This window comes from Eubalaena glacialis, chromosome 14, assembly GCF_028564815.1.
Source record: "Eubalaena glacialis isolate mEubGla1 chromosome 14, mEubGla1.1.hap2.+ XY, whole genome shotgun sequence".
In the NCBI taxonomy this organism is placed as follows: domain Eukaryota; kingdom Metazoa; phylum Chordata; class Mammalia; order Artiodactyla; family Balaenidae; genus Eubalaena; species Eubalaena glacialis.
The window spans coordinates 27,366,113-27,391,324 of NC_083729.1; the positions used below are offsets into that span (position 1 = coordinate 27,366,113).

General features: G+C 37.5%; 1 protein-coding gene across 6 annotated transcripts in view; it reads left to right on the top strand.

Annotated features, from left to right (window-relative positions):
• Positions 1 to 25,212, top strand: part of RASGRP3 (RAS guanyl releasing protein 3) — a 103,260-nt gene that overhangs the window by 16,622 nt on the left and 61,426 nt on the right. Inside the window, exon 1 of one of the 6 annotated variants that reach the window (XM_061168834.1) lies at positions 11,735 to 11,819. The exons of 4 other annotated variants lie outside the window; for them this stretch is intronic. The gene's annotated coding sequence lies outside the window, so the exon portion shown is untranslated. Of the gene's footprint in view, positions 1 to 11,734; positions 11,820 to 12,834; positions 12,913 to 25,212 lie in introns of those variants that run through there. One more of the 6 variants, XM_061168833.1, reaches the window with a different exon arrangement.

Consider the following 25,212-nt stretch of genomic DNA (forward strand, 5'->3'; position numbering starts at 1 on the left):
CCCTTAATTCATGTTGAATATAACTTTTTTTTTTCCTTAAAGCAGGGAACCCTATGCTCAGTCACTTGTGTCTTAGAGTGTGTTGGCTGGTATAGCCATATTAGTTAATGGTAATGTGGAATATATATGCTGTTAAAATACAGACTAATATAGTCCAAACTCTCACTCCAAAGTCCCAAAGCAAATGACATGGTGAAAGCATATAAATTAGAAGAGGTGGTTTGTGATAAACACCCCATGCCAGAAGGAGTGTAGTTGCAGACCTTGGATGCTCCTATCCTTATGTTTGGATTGTGGGCCCCGTTCCTGCCTCACTGAGATGGCATGTGGAAGAGCTGCCTCTTCAGTTACTATGGCCACAGTCCAGAAAATAAGATAGAAACAAGTGAGGGTGCGTGAGACCCTTTTTCACACTAGTACCATTGCATGCTTTGAAAGTACAGTCAAAAATTTCTAGTCCAACCTTAACATTTTTGTTCTATCAGTTCACATTTGCTCATACATTTTTAAAAATCAATCAGCAGTTGATTCTACAATTGGAATGGCCTTTAGAGTTCATGGAATTTTTGGTGTATGCAAATAATAAGGATTAGCCAGAGAGAAATAGACTCCAGCTTTTAACTTCGGCCAATTTTAGTCAATTTGGCTTAAGATGCTTTGGTTTTTTTAAAAAAAATTATTATTCTACCTGAAAAGCAGGCAAATATCTTCAATACAAGTGATTTAGTTAATATGCCTGGTAGGATAGGATTCTGAAAATGAATAATGAATAATCTTGATGCTCTAAGTTGACATTTATCAGTCTTCTAAAGGCCATGACTCTTGCATTGCTTTTAGTTTAGTCTTGGGAAAATAACTGAGAATGCATAGTAAAATGAATAACTTTGCAATCCCAATAATCCCAGTTTTGGAGATCTATACTCTGGAAATAAAAGCACCAGAAGCTAAGATATATGTGCTAGAATGTTTAGTGCAACACTGTTTATAGAGGCAAAACACTGGGAGCATCTTTAGTGTTCAGCAATAAGGTGAATTAACTATAATATAACTACACTGTGAAGGAGTATGAAACTATTAAAAAGAATAAATTAAATCTGTATTATCGATCTTGGAGCCAATATATATAACCATGATACACTGTTATGGGGGAACATCAAATTACAGATTAATTTTTTAATGGAAAAATAGAACCCTACATGTGTATGTATGTATGTATGAGATACATTTCTCATAGGTGTGTGCTATCTCAGTGAGAAAGAGGGGTTCCATAATAATATATTTTCTTTATGTGTATCTCTGTATTGTTTGACTTGCTACAATGAGCATTATTGCTTTTTAAGTTTAAATATCTTATAAATTAAAAAACACACAAGCATCCTGTTTTTCTTATTTTGTAAAGGGAAACAAGACCATTCTTCCAAGTGATAATGTAGTTTTTCTGACCATTAAAATATATATTTAAAAAGAATTTATAGGCATTCAAATACCTATTGAAGCCTCACCATTTAGGTTGCTTTTCAGCTGTTATAGCCCATGCTCTCCTGCATTGATTTCTCACTACCATGTGTTTATTTCCACCAGCCAAGAAGCTTTGGCTGACCTTCTTACTTCCTATGGTTGTATTAAGGAAACAGCACCCACCTCTCAGCTCTGACCCCTCCCCTGCACTTGCCTCTCAATTTGAGAGTTTTACCACAACATAAATGGATCTACTGCCTTTCACTGATAAGAATGGCAATCACCAAGAAAAGCCCTGAGAACAAACACTTCTTGTTTAATTAAAACATGAAGGAAAATTAGAAATGTCCCTACCACTTTTTTTATGTGCTTCTAAAAGGGCTTTCTTAGTTTATTCCCTGTGATCTGCAAATAAGAACATCCTGTAGCAAGAATATTAGATCCTCATTCCTCGGCAGGTTCCCACTCTGTTTGTGGTTGCCTTTGTGTTTTTCCAGGAAGTCATAAAAAGGAATATCTTATCCAAAGGCTTTCTACACACAAAGGGTATAAGTAAGCCTGAGATGCAGCCAAAAGTTTCAGCAAATAAAGTGCAAATAAACCATGGCGATATTTAACCAAGTGAATGATAAAGACAGTGATACCTTAGGAAAGGATATGGAAATGAGGTTAGAAGCTCAGGCCTCACAGATTTATAACCTACAGGTGGTGATGGTAGGATTAAAACTTGAGCAAGTAGTTTGGCACTAAAGACTGGAAAACAGTGTGGAGAAAAGGGAACCCTCTTGCACTGTGGGTGGGAATGTAAATTGATACAGCCACTATGGAGAACAGTATGGAGGTTCCTTAAAAAACTAAAAATAGAACTACCATACGACCCAGCAATCCCACTACTGGGCAAAAACCCTGAGAAAACCATAATTCAAAAAGAGTCATGTACCACAATGTTCATTGCAGCTCTATTCACGATAGCCAGGACATGGAAGCAACCTAAGTGTCCATCGACAGATGAATGGATAAAGAAGATGTGGCACATATATACAATGGAATATTACTCAGCCATAAAAAGAAACGAAATTGAGTTATTTGTAGTGAGGTGGATGGACCTAGAGTCTGTCATACAGAGTCAGAAAGAGAAAAACAAATACCATATGCTAACACATATATATGGAATCTAAAAAAAAAAAAAAAAAGGTCCTGAAGAACCTAGGAGCAGGACAGGAATAAAGACGCAGACGTAGAGAATGGACTTGAGGACATGGGGAGGGGGAAGGGTAAGCTGGGATGAAGTGAGAGAGTGGCATGGACATATATACACTACCAAACGTAAAATAGATAGCTAGTGGAAAGCAGCCACATAGCAGAGGGAGATCAGCTCAGTGCTTTATGACCACCTAGAGGGGTGGGATAGGGAGGGTGGGAGGGAGACGCAAGAGGGAGGAGATATGGGGATATATGTGTATGTATAGCTGATTCACTTTGTTATAAGGCAGAAACTAACACACCATTGTAAAGCAATTATACTCCAATAAAGATGTTAAAAACAAAAAAGACTGGAAAACAGGACTTGTAGTCAGCTGACTGGGATTGGATAATATGGTAAAGTGAAGAGCAGAAGTGATTAAGTAGAACATTGACATTGTTTAGAATTATGCACAATTTTGAGCAATTGGATTTGGTATCAAACTATTGTGACTATTTATAACCATGGTGTAAACATAAATTCATTCATTCATTCATTCAGAAAGTGTCCACTGAGCATCATCCTCCAGTTCAGGCCAGTGGGCTGTGGTGTGAACCCAGCACAGCTTAGCAGACTCAGAAGGAGGCCAGTGTCTAACAAGAGCAAAACAGCAATGAGAGGATGGGGAGAAGTGAGGCCAAGGGGGCCTATAGTTTGCATATGAGAATAAGAGGGTTTGGAGTTTCTAACTACGCTTTTCCTATGATTCCAAGGAAGATCAAACTGTGCCCCACCTCTTGCACTTAGCTATCACGCATTTCAAAAAAAATAATAAATTTAAATATTTTCTTTGCCTCATTTATCACTGAATCAGATTTGTATTTTATGCTTTGAAATAGCAATGATGGTGACCCTTAAACAGAAAGGAAAACTCCCCTCCTATTGTTTTCTACACACTAAATGATTCTCAGAAAAATGCACAGAGGCGGCCTCAGGGATTTTATTTTTATTTATTTATTTATTACTCTAAGCAACTTTTTTCAAGAACTAAAAGAATTGTGGAAACAGCAGTGGCATTTTAGAAGATTTAGATTTAGTTTAACTTTACCACGAGTCTGTGGTTTCTAGGGGTGAGGTCTTCAAAGACTGATGAAATTTGCTGTCAAGTCAGGGTTTTAAAATAAAACTATTGGGGGAAAAGTTATTATGTAAGTAATTATGCTAAGTAAGGTGTTTTGTGCCGTGAACGCTTAATTCTCCTTCCTGGGTTATTGAATACAGCTTCAGCTAGAAATCTAGCGTAGTCTAAGAAGCTATGCTAAGAAGTCTAAGAAGCTTAGATGGAGGGAAAAATGTTGCCATAAAGATAAATTTAAATGAATTAGATTGAATAAATGCAACTATACTAATATGTAATGTGTTTTTAAAAAGTAAATGAAATTTTATAAAAAGGAAGAAGAAAAGAGAAGAGATAGGCAGGAAAAAGAAAGAGACTGAAAGTGGAAGCCTATATTTATTCTGGACTGATTTGTCCAGAAATTTGCGAGTTTCTTCAGGGATGGTGCATAAAAGGGGGGCGTAGAGGATGGGGTGTGAGGGCATCTTCTGCTGAGGCCTCCTCTGGTGAAGACTGTCCTCCTTATTCATTCTCCTCTTTATTTTTCTACATCCCGTCTCCAATTTATGAAAGGCTTCGGTTCCAAAGGTTCACTTGTGAACCAGTTATTTGGAACTCAAGATGTTTTTAACCCATAGAAGCAGTATCCGCAGAAGCAATGTTATAAATGCCACTCAGTCTACCAGGCCACCTCACGACCACTTAACCAATATCACTGGCTGAAATAGCGCACATTTGCAATGGATAATAGCAGCAAACTACTGTGGTGATGCCAGTAGTTAGCCCCCAAAGTGCAATACAATTGACTTGGCTGTTGTGCTTGAGGATAAGCAGGTTTAACTAGAAAAGGACAAGCAAGTCTATGAAAACTTCTATGACTACTAAATCATTTTGTGGGGTAAATGTGCAGGGTTTGGAGTCAGACAGGCGGTCACATCCAAATGTCTCCTTTGCTGCTTACTAGCTGTGGGCAGGCTAGTTAATCTCATTAAAGGTCATCTGGGGATAATAACAGCATCTCCATAGAGCATTGCTGTGAGAATTAAAGGAGCATTTTGCAAAGATGTTAGCTTGTTATATACTATTAACAATATATTAATATAGTATGTTATAATATCGGGTTGGCCAAAAAGTTTGTTCGGGTTTTTCTGTACAATGAAAAACCTGAACGAACTTTTGGGCCAACCCAGTATTAATAGATACTGATTGTTATGATACATAATTATCATTATTCCTTATATATGGCTTTCTACATGTTCCACTTTTCTCCTAGAGACATTATAAGCCTTGAGAGCAGAGATTTTTGTCACGTACTTTGGTGAATCCCTAAATGCAATGCACATTAAACACAAGACACTGTATTTTCTCATTTATTGACAATGATTTGCTTTGTTCAAGGGCTTTGGAGATTAAAAGCTCTACTCTGATTCTCTCACAATTTTTTTCTTTCTATTTGTTACAGGCATGTAGCCAGCACAGCTCTTATAATTGATGGTGATTCGGTATTTATTTTGGCTCACACATGGTTCAAGGGGTAGAAAAAGGGAAGAACAAGAGGGGTAGAGAAAATTCCCCATGATTCTTTGACAAATGTTGGAAGAAAAAGAGAAAGAGAGAAAGGACCCCGAAAGTATATGTATCTGAGAAAGAAATGATCAGGTAGAATTTACTGAATTCAAAAAATAAGAGAGTAATGTTGCCTACAATGTCCCCTGAAAAGAAGGTGGGAGTGGGGATGCAGCATGGGATTAGTACCTCAGGTTGACCAGCAGGTGGTGTGTCACCAACTTGGAGCAGCTTGTTTGGAGTTTGGCACAAAGTAGATGGATGGCTGGGCAGCTTTAGGAGGGGGGAGCTGGCAGGGGTTGGTTCATGCTACCTGATCACGCGTGCATGGGATGGATACCATTTGGGAATTTCTACTTATGGGAATGCCTCTGATAGGCACAAAGGCCCATCAGGACGTCTCTGAGGAACTGAATCCAAGGTGTTCAAGCCAGACCATGTTTCCCTCTTCTTCCTGCATCCTTTGAACCTGGTAGTTCCATCACTTCAGTGACTTGCAATATTTATTGCATCCAGGACCAGCAGTTTAGAGAATAGAGACTTAGTTGAGAGGAAGTGTCTGGCTTTGTTCATGGATGGTGAGGCTTTCCTGCTCTTGGTCCTTTTTTCTTGATCATATTTCTTGTCAATGGCTTTCTCTTCTTTGCGTAGATGATTAAAGTACTTAAGTAGAATTATAGGTCTATATCTTTTTTCTTATATAAAAAAGATCTCATTTGAAAATGAACTGATACACATTTGTCATGGAAACAGTAGAAAAAAGCTGATAAGCATAAAAAAGGGGGAAAAATTGCATGTGACCCCAACTCCCAAAGATAACCACTATTAAAAATTTGATATCTAAAGTTTCAGACTTCTACATGTTCACATCTTTTCTTAGAAAAATGAAATCATACTGAATAAATTGTTTTGTAACTTGTGTTTTTCACTTAATCTATGCCAAATATTTTTCCACGTTAATATATTTCAACATTATTTTATAATGATTCCATAGTGCTACCACTTATGAATGTATTATGATTTATTCTACTACTTCTGGCACATAGATTGTTTCAAATTTTTCACTAGTATAAACAATGCTGTGAGAAACACCCTTATATATGAAAATCCATATTATATTTTTGGGATATATCTCTAGAACAGGAACTGAAGAATTAAATATTATACATATTTTTTAAAGTTTTGCTACATATTACAAAATTATCTTCCTCATATGTTGTAACAATTTATACTCTTGCCAGCAGACTATGTTGGTGCCATTTTCCAAACCTCCTGCCAACATTGGGAAGTATCAATTTTCCATCTTTGTCAAGCTTATAGGTAATAAATGGTATCCTATTATTGTCTAATTTGTACTCATTTTTAGGAAACTGAGTATTTTTCAGGTGTATATGGGTCATTTATATTTCTTCCCTTGTGAACTATTTATAATATCATTTGCCTAGTTGTTAATTACAAATGCTATTCATATGTTAAGGCTCTTAAACCTTTAACATAAAGGTTTCATTTTTTAATCTCATTTTGTCATTTGTGATTTAATTTTGGCTATGGTGGGGTTATTTCTGACATACACAAATTTTACATTTTATTCATTTAAATAGTAATTTTTTCTTTATGGTTTCTGCTTTTATGATCATAGAATAATTTTCATGATAAAAATATTTAATCATGATTAAAATGATTTTAAGGTTATAAAAACAATCACATCATTTTCTTCAAGCTTGTGGTTTTATTCTCACATTTTACTCTTCGGTTCACTAGGCATTTACTTTGTGTATGATGTGAGGTAATAACTGGATCTTTATTTTTCCTAATAATTAACTATTCAACAAGTTACTGAATAATTTTTCCCCACTGGATTTAAATACTGTATTTAACAAATAAACATTTTATTATAGTACTTGTATTTATATTTCTGGGCTTTCTGTTCTGTTCCATTGCTCTGCCTCTTTTGGCATCAGTATCAAACTTTTAATTCTTGATTTTTTTAGCCTATTTAATACCTAGGACCGCCCCCCTGTTGTTTTCTAAAAATTTCTTTACCATTCTCAGTTTTTTATTCTTTCAGATAAACTTCAGGATTTCTTTTTTAAGCAGTTCAAAAAATCTCTTTGGGATTTTAACCAAAAATTAATTATGTTTATAAATTAAATAGGGAAGAATTGACATCTTGACAATGTTGAGTCTTCTGGTCCCAGAAAATTGTATAACTCTCCATTTATTGAAATATTTTCTATTTTCTCAATAGAGTTTTATAAAATTTTTTAATATGTTATTCACTTTTTTTTGTCATTCCTAGAAATTTTGTTGTTGTTGTTACTATTATGAATGAGGGGTTTTTTTCCCCATTATGTTTCCTATCAGGTTTTGGCTGTTATGTGGAAAATTCTATTAATTTCATGTATTTATTTTTTAACTGTTCACCCCACTGATATTTCCAATTATTTAAAAAGTTGATTCTGTTGAGTAAATGATTATAACATGTACAAGCTGGGTAATTTTGTCTCCTGCTCTCTCATAATTCTTTTTTTAGCTTCTTTTTCTTATCTGGTCCAGAATAGTATGCTAAATGATGGTAGTGACAATGATCATCCTTTTCTTGTTTGTTTCTGATTTTAATGTTAATACTTCTAGTATTACACCTTTAGGTATGATGCCTGTGTTTGGTTTGAGATACACAATCTTTACCATGCTAAGAAAAATTCTCCTATTTTATTTTTTAAAAATTGATATTTAATTTTATCAAAAGACTTGTTAAGATTACCTATTGTGCTAAACTGAAAGCTTTTTTCCATTGACATATTTATGTCACTATGCTAGTGCATTCTTTAATATTGAGATTTTTTTTTCATCTCAAGGGTAAACTACGTTTATACAGGAGGTTAGTCTGTGTTTTCCTTTATTATGTTTTATCAGTTTGTTTGTTTGTTTTAAGTCAAGGGTATTATGTTAGCTTTCTGTTAGTTTTGTCCACTTGAACATTTTATATGGCCTGGGAATTATCTGTGGCTTCAAGCCCCAAGAGAACTTGATTGTGTAAGTAATTTGGACCAAAAAGTTTTCTTGGAAACAAGTTCTCAATAACTTTTACTTTTTTCCATGATTATTGATCTATTGTTTTTCAAGTTCTTTTTGAGTCAGTTTGCCTCTAATTAACTGTTTTGGCTTTGTGCACACTTTTTGGTATGTGGTGTTCTCATTATTGAAATCTAAGCATTCTATAGATGTTTTTTTTTTCTTTTCCAGTCAATGATTTTTTTAAAGAAGAGTTATAAAAATTTTCCAAGAGCTTGGCTCTTTTCTAACTTACACTTTTGTAATTGTTTTATAGTTTTACTACAGCATGGTCATAGAATGTGGACAAAATAATTTCTTTTGGGGGGAAATTGCTTAGGATGGTTTGATGACCTAATATAAAATGTTTTTGCACACTTTAAAAATTATCATTTATTAAAGGAGTAGGCAGAAAATCCTTCTCTTTAATCATTCATTTATTCATTCAGCATGGTTTCAGCCACGTGTCTCCTATATGTCAGGCATTGTATTAGGTGTTGCAGGCTATAAAATGAATAAGTCATATGCTTTCTCTAAGGTAGTCAACGTTTAGATGCAACATAGATACATGAAGACCTAATTATAATACAGAGTAAGAAATGCAACAACAGCAGAAAATAAAAGAGAAAAATTCAAGCCCAGTCATAGGTTCTGGGAATATGAAGGTACCAAAGACACCACCATGGCCCCTGAGAGGCTTTCATTCTAAAAGTGTAAAAATAAATAAGTAAACCTAAGGCAGAGACAGGCTTTTGGAGGCAAAGCGACTAATTAGGAAACCACTATAGTCATTCAGTAATAAATTAAGACATATGAGAGATGTAAGAAAACACGAAGAAAAGAGGGGATTTTCACATTTAAGGGGCAAGTAGAAGAAAAGTCCATATAGGAGGCTGAAGGAGGTAGGAGTAAAATTTTACGGTAGTCTCAGGAGAACATTTGAAACAGTTGGGTCAGATGCAACTGAGAAGTCGAGTAAAATAAAAGCAGAGCCAATAGCCTTGGTGTTTGGTGACTTGGGGAAGGCAGTTTCAGTGAAATGGATGGGAGAAGCCAGACTGTAAGCAGGTTGAGACTTAACTGGGATGCAAGATGATGCAGACAAGGAGTATTTCCCCAGAAGCTTAGTTGTGAAGGGAATGAGTGGGTTAGGGCAGGAATTAAAGGAGCAAAGGATCATTTTTTTAGGAAATAGAAAACCGTGAGCATATTTAGATAATGACGAGGGTGAGCAGACAGGGAATGAAGGCACGGTTGTTGGCAAAAACATCTTAAACATTTAGGAGTTGCAAAATTAGACACAAACCCAGGGGGTGGATGGCCTCTGATCGGAGGAGGGCGACTTTTTTTGAGTTGAAGGAAATGATTGGTACCTGTAGACAGTATGGGCAGGGAGGTGAGATCTCCCCATTTCTTCACGAGGCTGGAAGGTGTCATTGTAGAACCTTCTATTACATTCCTGGACCCGGGAAGTTCCCGGGTCTTGGTCTGCGTTGACATTTTGCTTCATAGGTATGATTCAGGATCCGTCCCTTCCTCTCTGCCAAAAGGAGAAAGGCATTTCTGTGTTTATGTTTCCTGAGTTTGTTTTTTTCTATTGGTTATTGAAGGGTTTCTCTCTTTCGCTAAGGATGTGGTATGCAATAGATCCTCAGAACAATTAACAAGTCAATTGCAAATAAAGTAACTGATGGATGCCATAAGGTCACAAAAGTTTCTGTAGTTACAAAGTAAACATAAATCAAAATAATATTTTAAATCTTCAATAGGCCTCCTTTTCTGTTTCTGATTAATGATTGTCATATCAACATACAAGGAAAAAATGTTTATGAAGCTGATATGTATTTTAGCACATTGTATGTTGATGTCTTATTTCTATTACTAACTTTGAACCCTTAAAAGGGATACATTTTGAAGCTTGTAAAAAAATTTTCATTTGTACTTTGGGCTCTCACATGTTGCTAACAAGTGAATCCCCTGAAAGACTGGTAAGACTGAGGGGTTTTTAGTCTTTTGCTGTTATTCTGGAAAAAGATTCTATCTTCCGTACGGAGGGAAACTTCTGGTTTGATTAACACTGTAAATAATTATGAGACAAAATCCAGATATGAAAAATTGCCCACACAGGCTCTTCTACTGAGTAAGATCTCACTTATTAAAAATCAAAGATGAAAGTTTAACAGGCTCATTATGGTTCAGAAATCCCCTGGGACATTTTAGCCTTTTAAAATCTTTTTTGGATGTTCAGTTTGCCAAAAGGGCTTACTCTCTCTGTCATATCTCCACTCTACCCTGCTTGGACACTGATTTGGGGAAGTGTCACTCTTACTACACCAAGAGGTCAGATACCCAAGGTTAGATACTACCCAAAGTCAGATAGTTTAAGGGCTTTCTTTGGAGAGAGGGACGAATAGGAAGTGGGGGGAGGAGGAGTTGGGAAAAGCAGCTCAGGTGAGAAGCATGAATTCAACAAAGCATTCAGGATGGTTTGCCACTTCTGTGAGCGGCACAGGAAACAGCAGGCTGGTCCCGTTTCCGAGCATACCAAAGGGGGCAGCAGCACACCTGTGAAGTGCTTTGTAAATTTCTATAATTTCTGTTTCCACTCTCATTCCCTGGCTGGTAATCTCAACAGTGCCCCCAAATGTTGACACAATCCAACAGATAACTGTGCGGAAGTTTGGTCTTAGGCTGCCTGAAATCATTTCCATTAGCTCTTTAGATAAAGCTGCGTTTTTGACATTCCTCATTAACCCCACACACATCTGCCCCTCCGCATCACTGGGCACAGCAGCCCTGTCCTTTGAAACTAAACCTAAGCATCCTTAGGCGGCTAGTCTGCCCTCCTCAGAAGAGTCCACTTAGTCTGTGGCTCTTCCAACAAACTGGAGGCTGGGATGCTGAGAAAACGAAACCAAGATGCAGCAAACTAAGTGGCAGATTGATGTAGTCTAGGGCCACCTGGAAAGAAGAGCTGCTGCCACCTGCTGTACTGCCTGGGGTTCCTTCTTGCGGTTCACGTGTCCCAACGAAAACCTGAGGGAGATAAGAAAGCAGACGGACTGCCAGCCCACCCCTCCCAACGCCCTCCCCAATACAAACACATCAACTTTCCACTTGCAGTGACCTGCTCTCCAGGGTGACCTAACAGCTGTTTGGGTTTTGTCACTAAAAGAAAACAAATTACGGAATGTACTGCTCTACATGCTAATGAAATGGCTGAGCCAGCACAGGGGTTACGAGAAGGTTTGTGAATTAGGAGAATAATGATCTTCAGTTTCTGACCTCCTGGCATGCAGCGGCGTTTATCAGGAGGTGCATGTGACTGGTTAAGACACAGAGCCCCAGCATGAAGGAAACAGCTGCTCGCGGAGTGCTCGGGCACTTGGCAGCTGAACAGGCAGGGTGCTGATGTGAGGAATACCGCGCCCAACCGCCCCAGTAAGTAACTGGAGAACTTTCTTCTGTGTGTGTGTGTGTGTGTGTGTGTGTGTGCATGTGCACACGTGTTTTGCAAGCCACTGACAATTTTTAATTTTGATTTTGATTTCCTTCTGGCACTAAAGGAGGTATTTTATTTGTTCCTGTTCCTAATAACCATCTGTCTTTTTACTGATTTTTTTTTTTTAGAAACTGTTCTTTTCCGCAGCGTTGTTTTCTAACTTTAAGGATTAGTGAGGCATATTGCTTGATTCCTATCTAGGAAACAGCGAGTTTATTTCCTGGTATTCGGAATTTTTATGGTCCACGGTGTTTAGGTTCAAAGCCAAGATTCAGGTTACGAAGTAGAGACTATTGAAGTGAGTTGATGACTAGATTTGATTTTAGTCAGTTTTATCATTGAAACTTTTTTTTTTTAACCATTGAAAACGTTGTTTGAGAAATAGCTTGTGAATCAATTGTATTTCTGACTGGACCATTCCTAGTCAATTTTGAAGACTGTCTCATTTAACTATGTATAAAAATCTGCAATACAGAAAGCTAACAAAATAATATTTAGATTAGCAATTATATTTAGATTTTAGGCATGCTTTCTAATTCATTGCAAGATATACTTTATAATTCTTTTCTTCTCACCTTCATTACTTTACAGCTTTTCTAACTCACTTTCATCACTTTACAGCTAAAATTTTTAGTTGTCCCTGGTCTTCCTTCTTTTAGATACGGGAGAGTTCATGTTTTTATGATGGGCAGAGTCTTTCTTCCTTGTTTATGACCTGGATTATAAAAGTGTTGTCTGAAGCCAATTATCAACTCTAGGGTTGGGGGGGGTGGTGTCCTGGCATCCAAAACTGAGAGGACTTGTTCTTTCTTTGGTTCATTCGGCAGTAATGGAGCTTTCTCTTGGGAAAGCAGCAAAGCAGGCACAACCCTGGAACAAAGCTGTTGTTCACAGGCTTTTGTCCTTCCGTGGTTGTCACCAGACAGAATGTTTAAGAAGAAAGGAAAAGGGGAAAGGGAGAGGGCAGAACCCTGCATCAATGATGTGAACCTCTGAAAGTGACAGGCCTCTGAATCAGACCAATGGGGGCAGGTAACCAAACAAGTTCGTTTTTCTGGATTGCCTGGACATTAAGGAGCGGGGCAGAGAGTGGTGTTTTGATCTGAATTCTGACCAAACAGTTATTTTGCTTGTGAGAAACCCAGGACACCCTGAAGTGTGCTTGTTTCCCCACGTGACTGACGGATTGTCATATAGGCTCAAGCTGTACAATTTGCTTGCAATTTCTGCCTGCTGCATGGAGGGAGCACTGCTCTCCCTGCACCCCTGCCACCTCTCCTCGTATATGGAGTATGGATTGAAAATGACATGCTGGTTCTATCCAAGTTTCCCTCAGCATGGATGGTCTTGAGTTGCCACATCAGCCAAAGATCTGGGATGGAAGCAGATTCAGATGCCTGGCTAGTCTGGCATTGAGAGGTTTTTCTCCTTCTTTCCCTTAAAATGTAGGATTCACAAAACCTAGAATGTCCAATGAGAAAATATTTCCAACTCTTTTGTTCCTCTTTATGCCAGTTGGGTGAGGTCCTTGGGTCAGCATGTGGCCACGTGGCCCAGTGAGTTCCCTGTCTGCAGGGCACCGGCTGCCCAAGGGGCCATTCTTTAGGGAGTTTGTTTCTGGTATAGTTTCCCTTTTTCTGAAGGCTGATAGTGGAAAAGAACTTTCAGGTGAAATTGTGTCTCCAGAATCATAGAGTCACACACCATAAAACTGAGAGGGTCTTAATGGCAATCTGAGTATCCTTTGAATTATAAAGAATGTTGAATTTTTGAAAGCCCACAGATTATTTTGAAAAACCCAATGATATCTTGACTTTCAAAATATTAATAGCAGAATAACAGAGATAATTATTTTACATGCAGATAGTATGTCCATAGAACCAAAGCTTTTAATTCTAGGATAGGAATTATAGAACACACAACTTAATGCCTTCATTTCAAAGATGAGGAAGTTGTAGCACATTTATCTGGGTCCCAGTGCTAGTGAGTGGTAGCGCTTGAAAAGAGCTCAAGGCTTCTGCTACTACTACCATCATAATATTAACACTAATAGCTATAACTTACACTTATTGTGCACTTTGCCAAATGATGTGCTGTACAAGTGTATTTATGTTCATATAATCCTCACAGCAAGTCTATGTGCTTTATATAATTATTCCAGTTTTATAGCTAGAGAAACTGAAGTTCAGAGACTGTAGCCACTCAGCTATACATGACACAGGCAGAAGTGACACCGACATCAGACATTAAACAAATAAAAGTGGAGCTCATATGCTAAACTCACACATTGAAGCTTAAAAGCTCATGAAATGCAAATGAGACTATTTCAGCACAATACAATTAGACACGCAATGTGTGTTACGGCCCTTTCGAACTCTCCATGGCAGGAAGGGTGAGGTTTCCCCTTGGGACAGTCCAAGCCCAGGCTATGTAGCAGCACTGACCGGCAGCGTGTTTTTCTCCGTGAAAGTAGTTCACTGATGGCGCTCACATTGGTCAGAACAGCAATTGAGAGCTTTTTTATTTCCCAAGAATGCACTGCTCTCGCTGGCCCTGCTGGCCTTTTCCTGGGTTTTTCCTGTCACTCCTTTCCTCTGGAGGACAGCCACTCCACCCATGCCCCACCCCAAACAGCCAGCTTAGTGGTGATAACACTAGTGTCAGTCCTGTTCATTGTGTGACTCAACCTGGAAGGTTGGTTGTCCAAAGAGGTTGTTGTTGTTTAGGACTTAGAAGCAATGCAATCCTTCCCTCTCGTTGCTCCGTTTGTTCCTGGCTGTGAGAGAGGGTCGCTGGCCAGGGGACTGGGGCTGGGGGGCGGGGGAGAGGAGAGATGTGCTTTTCTCTGCTGACTGGGAGGCTACCTGCACCTGCATTTGTCTGGGTGCACACTCCTCCCTGCACCTGCTCTATATCTGAAGACTGACCTTCTCACTTGTGGGCCATGAACTTGCGGCTTGCCTGGGTCATCAACCAGAGACAGAGCCCTGAGAAAAACCTACTTCTCAAACTCTTCTAAAAATTTAATTTAACTCTCTGTATTCCTCCATGTGGTTAAATGTCAAAATGAGGGCTGGCAATGAGAAAGAGCACTGAGTAAGTAGCAGAAGGGTCTTTTGGTTAATCAGGAGGAAAGTTTAGTAAGCAGAGCATTCAGGCATGTCTTTGAGAAAGTCTTCAATGTTTTTTCAAGGCTGTTATAACAAGATTACACATTTTGAAGACCAAGCTATTTGTAACAAGAAGAGGGAATTTTTCATCTACTTCTCACCTGCCTGATGCTTCGAAACCTAAGCCCAACTCAAGAGTAGCCAGCAATACAGTCTGCTAACCCAGAGCCACTGGAAATTACCTCCAGTTCTTAGCAATTGGTGTGGTGTGGTGGGTGTCATATGGGGACTCGTGAGATGGACTTAGAATCGCAGCAGAATCCACAAGTCATACTCCAGACCTGGTATGAAGCAAAATAAAGTGATTATTTTCGTGGGATCTTTTATAAGGAAACAAATTTTGTGATGCAGTGCTTGTTTTATTTATTTATTTTTTTTGCCAGCTTGTGTTCCAAAGAACCTGTTCCCAACGAGTTAACTCCCTTGGGTCCCACTTTCTCTTTGCATTGGTTGCTCATGCGCCCCCCCCCTTCCCCCGGAGTTGTTCAGCTGTTTGTGTGTCACATTCCCATTGTTTTATGGATTTGAAAGTTTGGGTTTCTTGCTTTCAAATGATCACAGTAGGGTACCTCTGGAGTCTGCGGTGTGTATCTGAGTTCGCTGTGCTGTCGTCTTTTTTGAGCCCATCTACTGTATCGAGAAGACAAACTCCTGCATTTTTATGGAACTCTTCCAGTATTAGACACTTTTTTGCACATTGCCACAATCCTATGAAAGAGGGGAGACACTGTTACCATTGTTTACAGTGAGGAAACTGAGAATGAGAGAAAGTGAGTGACTTGTCCATGGTCATGGGACCAAGCCCAACTAAATCCCCAGTCTTCAGACTCTGAATAATATCCATAGAATTGTTCTTTGTGATCATAGGGCTATAATTTCTGTTATCTTCTCATGGGTGAAAGGTAAATGGATGACTGATTCATGATGTGCCATCTCACACATGTCAATGATAATGTTTCCAAAGCCTTTGGATATTTGGCTTCAGAAACAGGGTCAGCTTAGTTACAGACACAATAATATTTGCTTTGGTAATATTTATAAAGGAACTTAGTGGTCATTTTCCTACCCTGCAGACCCAATGTGGTTAAGTTGGAGTCATATCGACCTTGGCATGATGTCATATTCAGCTTTTAGAAGGGATCTTGTTGTTTTTTGAGATTAAAAAGTATAGTCTGATGTCCACTATGCACTCCCCTTACCCAACAAAACCATCAGCATTCTTGGAAGTTCTGCCTGGTTATAGTACCCTTATTCCCATGGGAAAATAGTGTACTCTGACCACCAGGAAGAGAGTCCCTGCCACCATTTCCCTCTGCAAAGTTATCTGCCCACAACTGAGAGAGTCTTAGCTTGCTAGACTAATTGAGAATCTTCACTACTAGTCAATTTTCTGTTATAGCAATCCAGTCCATTGTATAACAGCATAATCAGTATATTGGCAAGGTCCTAACAATGACAGGGTGTGTTGCCTGGTGATTTTACAGTGCAGCTGCGCGTTATGATGGCTAGGGCTTAGAGGCAGAGGATGGGGGAAACAAGTGAACAGCTTTATGATAATAACAGCTATTATGTTTTTTCTTTCTAAAGTAGCTTTTTAAAAATATGAGTGTGGAAAATATCCTTCTTCAAATTTAAAAACTCCTGAATAATGTTTACTTCATAAACTGACTCAAAGAGCATTTTTCCTTAGTGATTACAGTGTAATAATCAGAACTTTCTCCACCTTTCAAGAAGAAAAAAGGGGAAATGTTTTTAAAAGAAAAGAAAAAAGATGAAATAGTGGGTTAAAGGCTTACCTTCCTGTGTTATAGTCTGTGGAACCTGAAGTAATATAAACTTAATGCCCCTATTGTAAGTAGAAAATTCAACTCAATATATGAATGATTTACGTAGCTGCAAATATCCCAACATCTTTTAGGTTTCTCTGTGATCAAAATTGTAATTTTGTTTTCTGAAGGCTTCTCTATTTGCCAGTTGCTGCCCTATCTTTGCACTTCACTTAGTGTTGGTTTAGGTGAACCTGTCCCTACCTCACAAAATGTTCCAAGACCCTTCCATAGATCATTATGCCATTGGTTTACTTTAGTATTATAAGCGTACTCAGAGTTTCATCTTTGAATGTGTTCCAGGTACAATGTTTGATCGAGAACTAGTAAGGAGGGAAAATATCAATAACATGGAAAAATTAAGTTCATAGTTAATTACAGAACTTAATTTTAGTCACCACTTTGCTGATGCTTAATTGTTGCAAAAGTCACAGACAAGAAACTACATTGGAATGCGTCTAAGTGATTTTAATTGCTTCTCTTTTCCCCCTCTGAGGTATTTGTGGTAAAGACTTTAGCAATTGATGAGCTGGCTAAATGGAAGGAGAAGAACTCAGGCAAAGGGTCCATCAGTCAGCCATGGAATCAGACTCCATAGTTTTTAAAAACAGTAAAGAAAAAGGGACTATTTAGTCACTCCTCTGATTTGTTTTGAGAAAGTAATATTTTTCCTTTCATCCAACAACTCAAAATGGGCTGAACCAAGTTTCCTTGGAGTCTTTTACTTAAGTTCACTTTGGGAATGTTCCACCTAGGGATTCCTTTTTAGGAATTGACACACTGTAAAACCACCCTGGTTTTGCAGAACTCTTTAGACCTAAGATCAAGGAGCTAGGAAGGACTAATGTTGTTTTCCAGCCACACTAACACTTGCCCTGTAACTATGAAGAATGAACATTCCCAAATCTCCAGTTAATATAGATTTCTGGAGCTCATAAACTATGCAAGAATTTAAAACAGTCTTAAAATAGAAGAACTGAGTATAATTTCCATATTTGGTTCTGGAAAACTAATACCATGAGTTCAATTTGACTAAACTTTGGATTCTGCTCCACTTACAGTTCTGCTTTTTAGAAGTAGGTAGAATTTCATTTATGCATGGAATGACTGCCATTCAAAATCCTATAAGCTGGCAGAATATTTTAGAGATCACTATTTTTTTATGGCTAGGACAGGGCTCAATCTGAATGGTGGTGCTCGAGATTTCTCTGTGGTCTCTTTCTGTCCCCGGTCACGTCACTCTGATTCCAAGATGAATCTGTCTCTTTCTATTTTCCTTCTGTAGCAGGCATTTAAACTGAATCTGCTGCTGGGAGAGGAAAGAAACTGGTGTTTATTTTTACAACACCCAGAGGCAGACACTACTGCTGACACTTACAGAAGAAAAACTACATTTCAGGGAGGATGAGGGCCTTGCCCAAGGTCACAAGGCAGTGAGTAGTAAAGCCAGAAGCCTGGCCCTGGTCCTCCTAGAAGCAAAGTGCATGCCTTTTCTATTCTATCACACTGTCTATATCACTATGTTTATGTTAGAAACTGATGCTCACTTTGGAAAAGGCAGCCATTCTGTGGAGTCCGGATTCTGCTGTTCTTGTCATGCCCAATGCATAATGATTTCCATTAGAAGCATGCTGCAAGACAAAGAAACATCCTAGGAATCTGGATTCAAGATTGGATTCTGCAGTCTCATGTTTCCATGTTGTTTCCATGTTGAGGTGTTTCCTGTTTCCATGTTGAGGTGTTCCCTCAACTGTGGTGCTCTGTACACTGGGCAGGGTACCCCTGCAGAGCTAAGCCTCTGGCAACACTCAAAAATCATTATACTGTCTCAGATGATGACAGGTATGAAAAAGATCATGACTCTAGGACCTGGCTGATTAACCAGCAGTGACAGTTTGCTTTACATTATGTTTGGTTTTTACAAGAAATGACGTAATATTGGCACCAAGACGGCAATTACATTCACTCCATGAATTGTTTCTTGGGGCCATAGTTACAAATAGATAGAAGGGCCAAGCAGAACTTGAAGCAGGACCAGTGGAACATATTTCACCTTATTTTAATTCTCCATGTTTTAGAAGAAATACCTTCAAACTCTCTTTGGAAGATGCAAGAACTTTGATTGACTTAAGCCACTGATGGTGTTATTGTGTAAGAATTAAGGCTCTATCTTTTTAGCTACAAGGATGACTGAGAATTGTGTCATGCATAAAATTCTGCGACTATTTGGAATACTGTCTCACATCAAGTTTGTGGAAGAGGCTAAGATATTTGAAAAATGGTTTAGGGTTGTAATCCTCATATTTGGAAACTTCACTCAACCAGAAGTTATCAAAACCTCTCTAAGTACATTCTAGTTTATGGGACCTCTTACATGGAAGTCAGAATTCACATTTGGGTGACAAAAGTAAAAGAAAAATCCAAACTATATTTTCCTATGATTCATTTGGCAAGTACTTTTAAACATATGCTTTGCACTGCATATTGCACAAACATAAATAATGGCACAGACTTTACAGGACATTACCACTTAGTTAAGCACATTGATATTTTAAAAAATTATTACATCAAACATCTTACAAATATTTTTCTATAAAAGAGGTTTGTACAGTGTTCTATAGATGTCTGGGGAAAGGAGATGACTATATCAGGGTGAGTCAAGGAAGGTTCCTTAGGGTTGGTGACATTTGAACTGGGTATAAAAGGATAAGTAGTCATTGTTCAAGAAGAAAAAACTATATTTTGAAAGATTCCTTTCCAGGAGTAACATGTAACTTGGTAGAGCTGAATCATAGGGTACATGTTGGAGGAGGAACTGGATAAAAGGCTCAAAGATAAGGTAGTTCCAGATGGTTAAGGGTACTGTTTGCCCTTCTGAAGCATTTAGATATTTTTGAGAACAATTTAAAGTTAAAAAATATTTTTATTATAGAAAATTTCCAACATACACAGAAGTAGGCAAAATTATATAATGAGACCCCATGCGTTCATTACCTGACCTTAACAATTTTCAATAGCCAATCTTGTTTCATTTATATCCCCACTCATGTTCTCTCCTTCCCATATTAGTTTTGAAACAAATACCAGACATTTCATCATTCTATCTGTAAATATTTTAGTATACATTTCTAAAAGATAAGTTCTCTTTTGAAAAATCCATAGTACCATTAATAAATGTAAAATAATTAACAATAGTTCTTAATGATTACTGAAGCTTGTCAAATAAAGGAGTGATATGAATATATTTGCATTTTGGAAAGAAAACTCTGGAGGCAATGAGGAAGACAGGTTGGAGAGAAAAAATGCCAAAGACCAACAGAGGACTCCAGAGATGAGTATGAATCAAGCCAATGGAGGATGGAAGAATTTTCAGAATGTTTAAAAAATAAAGTTGATAGTTCTTGAGAGCAATTGGATATGCAGATGAAGGAGAGGAGGGAGTTGAGAAAATTTTAACTTGTGTTAAACTTGTGTTAACTTGGAGATTTTAAACTTGTGTGGTCAGCATATGAATATGCCAATAACTAATGTAGTGTAGGGATTCCGTGAAAAGAAATTTAGCCTGATTCTTCATTAGCCAGAGACTATTGGAAACAAATCCAAAAATATTTTCTTATTACCCTCAAACAAAACTTTGAGACTTGGACTATTTGGAGTAAGTTTGATTGCTCCACCTTAAGAAAGTCATTAGCAAAAATTGGAAAACACCCAGAGAATAGCATCTAAAATTCTCCAGGGGTGAAAGGAGCCACTTGGACAGCCTGATAACTGACACCTCTTTGGTTTACATATGACTGATAGTTATAAAATCATAAAGGCTAATGAACATGACTTATTCACCAAATCCCCAAACACTGAAAGTTTGAAAGATGTGAACTTAAAATAATGGAAGGACCCAACAAATAAAAGTCCAGGACCAGATGGCTTCGCAGGTGAATTCTACCAAACATTTAAAGAGGAGTTAACACCTATCCCTCTCAAACTATTACAAAAAAATTGCAGAGGAAGGTATACTTCAAACTCATTCTATGAGGCCAGCATCATCGTGATACCAAAACCAGACAAAGATACCACACACACACATAGAAAATTACAGGTCAATATCACTGATGAACACAGATGCAAAAATCCTCAACAAAATATTAGCAAACCGAATCCAACAATACATTAAAAGGATCATACACCACAATCAAGTGGGATTTATCCTAGGGATGCAAGGGTTTTTCAATATCTACAAATCAATCAATGTGATATACCACATTAACAAATTGAAGAATGAAAACCATATGATCATCTCTATAGATGAAGAAAAAGCTTTTGACAAATTTCAACATTCATTTATGATAAAAAAAACTCTCCTGAAAGTGGGCATAGAAGGAACATACCTCAATAAAGGTCATCTAAACACCCATATATAACACACCTCAGCTAACATCATATTCCACAATGAAAAGCTGAAAGCATTTCCTCTAAGATCAGGAACAAGACAAGGATGCCCACTCCAGCCAATTTTATTCAACATAGTATTGGAAATCCTAGCCATAGCATTCAGACAAGAAAAAGAAATAAAAGGAATCCAAATTGGAAAGGAAAAAGTAAAACTGTCACTGTTTGCAGATGACATGATACCATACATAGAAAATCTAACGATGCCACCAGAAAGCTACGAGAGCTCATCAATGAATTTGGTAAAGTTGCAGGATACAAAATTAATATACAGAAATCTGTTGCATTTCTATACAATAACAACAAGCTATCAGAAAGAAAAATTAAGGAAACAATTCCATTTAGCATCACATCAAAAAGAATAAAATACCTAGGAATAAACCTACCTAAGGAGGTTTATTGGAAGGTCTTGGATTGGAAGAATTAATATTGTTAAAATGACCTTATTATCCAAGGCAATATACAGATTCAGTTCAATCCCTATCAAAATACCAATGGCATTTTTTTACAGAACTAAAACAAATAATTTAAAAATTTGTATGGAAATACAAAAGACTATTGGTGGGAATGTAAACTGCTACAGCCACTGTGGAAAACAGTATGGAGGTTTCTCAAAAAATTAAAAATAGAACTACCGTATGACCCAGCAATTCTACTCCTGGGTATATATCCAAAAAAAAACACCCAAAAACACTAATTAGAAAAGATACATGCACCCCAATGTGCATAGCAGCATTATTTACAATTGTCAAGATATGGAAGCAACCTAAGTATCCATCAACAGATGAATGGATAGAGAAGATGTGGTATATGTGTGTGTGTGTATGTATATGCATATACATAGTGGAATATTACTCAGCCATAAAGAGGAATGAAATTTTGCCATTTTGCAGCACCACAGATGGACTTGGAGGGCATTATGATAAGTGAAACAAGTCAGACAGATAAAGATATGATATCACTTATATATGGAATCTAAAAAATACAACAAACTAGTGAATATAACAAAAAAGAAGCAGACTCAGAGATATAGAAAACAAACTAGTGGTTACCAATGGGGAGATAGAAGCAGGGAGGGGCAATATAAGGGTAGGGGATTAACAGCTATAAAGTATTATGTATAAAATGAGCTACAAGGATATATTGTACAACATGGGGAATATAGCCAATATTTTTAATAACTATAAATAGAGTATAACCTTTAAAAAATTGTGAATCACTACATTGTACACCTGTAACATATAATATTATACACCAACTATACTTCAATTTAGAAAAGATTAGTTGACTGTAAAAAACATAAAAATAAGATATAAAATAATGGAAGGAATTTTTCACGCTTTATGATGAAAATGTTCAAACAAGAAGAAGTTGAAAGAATTGTATAGTGAATATCCATCTACTGCTAATTCAGTTTTACCATTAATAATTTACTATGTTTGCTTTTTCACATGTCTATCCATTTATTCATTCCTCTATCCATCCATTTGTCCATATTTTTTTTTCAGTATTAGTTGTAGATAGCAGTACACTCCATTCCTCAACATTTCATCATACATATCATTAACTGGAGTTCAATATTTGTATACGCAGAATTTATATTTTACACAAGAGAGATTAAATTTATACATTTGTTTTGCCAAAATGAAAGACTGTGATTCAAGAAAGATTAACAAAATTCATGGCTGATTGTTACTGGGTCATTTATGAAAACGAAAAGCTGTTTGAGAACCTCTTGATCTTCAAAAGTTGTTGCCATATGGAGCAGACACACCCTCCCACAAAACAGCCTTTGAGGCACTGTCAGGTATTGACTTGGCCAAACCACCTGCCTCTCAGTAAATGTTATTTGGATTTGAATGTGAAAAAAAAGAGACCCAGAAGCATAAGCTATTTGCCAGTAAGTGATAGAGCTGGTAGGAGAATAAATCACCTCTAATAGTTTCACATTGAGCATCACTCCCTGCCTGGAACAACTCTGCAGAGTAGGGAACAGAGTGGATGATTTATAAGTAAAAACTGTAATACAGGCAATGCATTCTATATAGAATCATCCTGAGATTATTCAAGGGGAGCCAGTATTTGGACAATGGGAAAGGAAGTGAACTGTTCTCACAAAATAGGATTCCTTATTCACATATTGAAAAAAATGCCTCTGTTCATAAATATTTATCCTCTGATAGCCTCCAAAAGGGATTAAAACAGCTTATGATAAACAGCAAAAATAAAATAAAATGAAACTCAAAATAATTAACATAGGAATAAAACAAGCATCAAAATATGCCAGTTAGTAGAGTGAGGAACAAGTTTAGACTTAGAAAGCTTTGAAATGTTGTAAATTGAATCAAATTCTGCCATGTTAAATCTTGCCAGTTGGTTCAAGAATTGAAACTCAAGCTGAGATGATGTCTAGAAGATGTGTTTGTTCAAATGTTTGTTGTTGCTGAAGATATCTAAGATTCATTTGAAAACTGAAAAATTCAGTCAGTCAGGCATTTGTCTACACAAAAAGCAGACATTCTGATACTAGAAAAAAATTTTAAGTGTTTGATTGACTTTTTCAGTTTCCATTTTGATGTTATGACATCTGTCTATATCAATGGTTCTTAACTAGGAGCAGTTTTACCCTCCACGGGACATTGGGCGATGTCTGGCGATGTTTTGGGCTGTCCCTATTGGGGGTGGGAGTGGAATGCTCCTGGCACCTAGTGGGTAGAGACCAAAGATGCTGCTAAACATCCTACAGGCTGGACCCCTGCAGCAAAGAATTATCTAGCTGAAGTATCAATCGTACCAAATTTGAGAAACCCTGATCCATATGAGTCAGTTACAAATCTTACTCTAACCTGCCTTCAAAAAACTTTAGATTATTTACGCATGACATTTCTTCTCCGTTACTGCTGTCGAACAGTAAGTAGTGACAACCTAATACTCTCAATGAAACGCTACTGCATCATCACCAGGGCAAAAATAAGACATAAAATGGCTAGTCATTCAGAATAAGGTTCACGAAAAGCCAAGCTGAGTGGTTCACAAGACAAGCTGACAGCACTCTTTGGTGTGCAAGAGCATCAAATGTTGTCAGGCAAGAATACAGATATTTAACTAACAGAGCAGTATTCCAAGGAATTAGGGCCACATTGTTTACTGGAGCAGGAAAAAGGATCATTAGATCCTAAGTCATGGGACGGTTCATCCTGGGACATCTCCCTCTGGGACTTGGGGAGTTCATTTCTCTCTTCCTTTTCTCCTTTTCAAAAACTCAGGAAGGAGATCTGAGGGTATTGGAAGCAGGTAGATTAGATAAACTCCTGCTGCCAACCTGATGATTGTATGTCTCTGATTGATGTTATTCTCCTTCCTCTTACCCTTACCAATTATATATACTCTACCTGTGTTTGCAACCATCTTCTCCTTCTTTCTTCATTCTTGTTACAACTGGCACCCATGCCCTCATCTTCAGTTATCTCTTCCTCCTTCTGAATCTTTAACATCTTCCTCTCTACTAGATCATCCCCATCAGCATCCTGGTATGTTCCAGCAACTCTCATCTTATAAAAAAACCCTGATCCCCACATCATCTGCCAATTTCTCTTCATTCTAATCCTAGACAAACTCAATAAACTCACATTCTACACATGCTGTCTTTGTTTCTTTACCCCCCATTCACTCTTCAACTTACACCAACGTGACTTCTGCCAACAGCTCAGCTAAAGCTGCTCTTGTCAAGGTTACCAGTGATCTCCTTGTAGCAAAAATTTTAAAGCAGATAGTTTTCCATCCTTCTCCTATTTGACCTCTCAGTAGCATTCAACATAGTTGATTGTTTTAACTTCCATGAGCATGTTCTTCTCTTGGCCTCATGGCACAAAATGATTTAAGTTTTCCTT